Source organism: Lemur catta, chromosome 17 (assembly GCF_020740605.2).
Source record: "Lemur catta isolate mLemCat1 chromosome 17, mLemCat1.pri, whole genome shotgun sequence".
NCBI classification, from domain to species: Eukaryota; Metazoa; Chordata; class Mammalia; order Primates; family Lemuridae; genus Lemur; species Lemur catta.
In genome coordinates, this window is record NC_059144.1 from 9,615,125 (window position 1) to 9,618,586 (window position 3,462).

Below are 3,462 nucleotides of genomic sequence, written 5' to 3' on the forward strand. Positions count from 1 at the left end.
GCACACTTTTCTAACTTTCTAATTGTTTTAAATTTATTGCTAAATAAAAACATTCTAGAGTATCATGAGCTTAGAGAGCAACACAAGATAGTTGAAATCATGTTATCCTCAGTGCCCTCCTGGGCTCCAACTGGCCAAGGCCTCACTGGGCGCTGTCCCTCCTGGGTTTGCAGTCAGAGAATCAGAGGTGAGAGCGAGGGTGGGTGGCCGAGTGTGGAGGATGCCCCTAGTGCCTGCAGCCACCAGAACACAGGGTGGCAGCCGGGCCAGTGCCAGGGCCAGAGTCTCTATAGAAAGGGCAGTGGGAGACCAGGCCAGCTACCAGGATGGGCCTGTCGTGTGGGTGGTGGAGAGCAAGGTGGTGTTGTCTGCGTCTGTTCCTGTGTGCTGAGAGGAGGAGGAGGGGACTGCTCAGGTGTTGGGGGCCTCCAAGGAATGCTTCCCAGGACAATCAGTGTATCACATCAGCTAGATCCAGTGGATAAAATAGAACACACTCATTACCACCCAGAATGAGAAACGGACCCTGCCCTTTGCTGGTCAACCTTAATGTTTTGCTCCAGGTCTGGAAGACAAAACTTCCACCAATGATAGAAGCCATTACTGTTGAGCAGCTGATGGAATATTGGGAGATTGCATGCTTGATGCAAAGCCAAGAGAAATTTCAGAAATTCAGTGTTTACATTATGAACAGAATATGAATGGTGCTGAGGCAATTTTGCACAGGTAGTCCTAGATGTCAGTGCAAGGTTCACTGGCATTTGAGTGTTTGAATATACACCCAGATGCATAGTGTTTGGTCTTCTTGATATGCACTTGTACTTACAGCTCGTTAGTGGACCTTCAGATTGATGACACGTAAAGGCTGTTGGTAACTGCAGCTACAGCAAGCTAGTGGAGGAGGTCGTATCTTGTAAGCATTCAGACATAGTAAGCTAGTTAGGGGAGGCTTTGTACCCAAGCAGTTCTAAATATCGCAGCCACTCAACTGACATACCATGGATCATGTGAACTAACCTCAAGGGTTCAGGAAGGAGAACTTGGTATGTTCTTTCATTATAAGCATCATGACCAAAAACAAGGGTCAGCTGTATTTATTGGTATCAGATCAGGAGTTTCTTAACTGAAGAAAAAGTTGTTTGAGAAAGCATGCACAATGTAGATGGTGATGGAAATTTCTGTGACTAAGAATTTCATCTGGGGCTTCCTTGAAGTCCTGAAGCTGTATACAAAGGACAGCAGGATTAAATATACCAGACTTATCTCGTGGAATTATTTTTACAAGCACAGCAGAGCCAGGAGATCAAGTGGGAACAAATTCACTGATGGGAATCAGCAAAGAAACTCCCAGAGGGAGGCCAGATGGGCTTCTCAATGGTATCAGGACCCCAGACAAGCAGCAGCTGTTCTGCTTCTACACAGGGCCAGGCCCACCTAGCATCAGCCTCTCCATCCAGTGTAAGACAACCTGGGAATAGTGAATGTAAACACAGGGGACCCTGGAGAAAAAGATAGAATGTAAAATAGCTCTGTCATTTTGTAACACGTGTTGGATTCTGTTGGAAGCTCCTATAAGTCTTGAGAAAGAAAACTTGCAGGAGGAAAGTGGGAAAAGTAAAAACCATTAAATACTGTCTGTGTCTGGGTGCCCAATGGATTTTCTGCATGTTTTCCAGGGGAAAAGTAGTTATTCAGTTACAATCACACAATATAGCGTTTATGAGCACAGTTGAATATTACAAGTTGGAAAAACTGTGTGTTGTCATTCGTCAAAAATACCACACTTGTAGATAAATAAGAAAATTGCAGCAAATTTTGTCTCATAGTGACATTCATGACTCATATTAGTTAGTTTTATTATCTTCTGTTTGAACAATGAATGGAGGTAATTGATTTAGTCTGACCCCTTCCTGAAATCTAAATATTACCACAATAATTTCTGAAATTTTTATGCTTTTAAATTATATTTGATCTATGAGAAACCAGGGGTAAGTAAATACAGGGATTTGAAAAGGAAAAAAATAGGCCAGGCGTGCTGGCTCAAGCCTGTAATCCTAGCACTCTGGGAGGCTGAGGCGGGAGGATCGCTTGAGGTCAGGAGTTTGAGACCAGCCTGAGCAAGAGCAAGATCCCATCTCTACTAAAAACAGAAAGAAATGAGTTGGACAACTAAACATATATAGAAAAAATTAGCCAGGCATGGTGGCTCATGCCTGTAGTCTAAGCTACTTGGGAGGCTGAGGCAGGAGGATTGCTTGAGCCCAGGAGTTTGAGGTTGCTGTAAGCTAGGCTGACGCCATGGCACTCTAGCCAGGGCAAAAGAGTGTGACTCTGTCTCAAAAAATAAAAAAATAAAATAAAATGAAAAAAGCAGGAACAGTTCTAATTTAATAGTGAAATATATACATGGTATTTGTTTTTCTATTCTTGTGATACTTCACTTAGGAAAATGTTCTTCTGTTCGATCCAGATGGTTGCAAAGAGTGTGAATTCATTTTCTGTCGCTGAGTAGTACTCCATGGTATACGTATACCACATTTTATTAATCCACTCATCAATTGATGGGCACCTGGGCTGATTCCACCTTTTTGCAATTGTGAATTGCGCTGTAGTAAAGATTCTAGGGAAAATATCTTTTTGATAAAGTGACTTTTTTTCCTTTGGGTAAATACGTAGTAGTGGGATTGCCAGATCAAATGGTAGTTCTGCTTTGAGTTCTTTGAGAAATCTTCGTATTATTTTCCATGGAGGTAGTAGTTTACAATCCCAGCAACAGTGTGTAAGTGTCCCTTTCTCTCCACATCCATGCCAGAATCTACTGTTTGGGACTTCTTGATAAGCCATTCTCAGTGGAGTTAGGTGATACTGTGGTTTCGATGTGCTTTTTGTGATGATTAGTGATGTTTAGAATTTTTTCATATGTTCATTGGCCATTAGTTTATCTTCTTTTGAAAAGCTTCTGTTCATGTTTTTCCCCACTTTATAATGGGGTTGTTTGATTTTTTTCTTGCTGATTTGCTTGAGTTCTTTGTAGATTCTGGTTATTAGCCCTTTATGGGACATACAGCATGCAAGTATTTTCTCCCATTGTCTGTCCTGTCGATTGTTTTCTTGGCTGTTCAGAAGCATTTTAATTTAATCAAGTGTCATTTATTAATTTTTGTTGTTGTTATGATTGCCCTTGGGGTCGTCTTCATAAATTGTTTGCCTAGGCGATACCTAGAATACTTTTTTTTAATATTTTCTTTTAGAATTCTTACGGTTTCACATCTTAGATTTAAGTCTATTAGCCCTGTTGAATTAATTTTGTGAGCATTGAGAGAGATGGATCCTGTTTCAATCTTCTACATGTGGCTACCCAATTTTCCCAGCACCATTTGTTGAACAGGGATTATTTCCCCCAGTGTATGTTTCCATATACATTGTCCAAGATCAGATGATTTTATATCTGTGTTCTATGTT

The 3,462-nt window shown here is 41.1% G+C and overlaps 1 pseudogene; it reads left to right on the forward strand.

The window, feature by feature from the left end:
* The first annotated feature begins 220 nt into the window (after positions 1-220).
* Positions 221-1,515, forward strand: LOC123622221 (annotated as a pseudogene).
* The last annotated feature ends 1,947 nt before the right edge of the window (positions 1,516-3,462 follow it).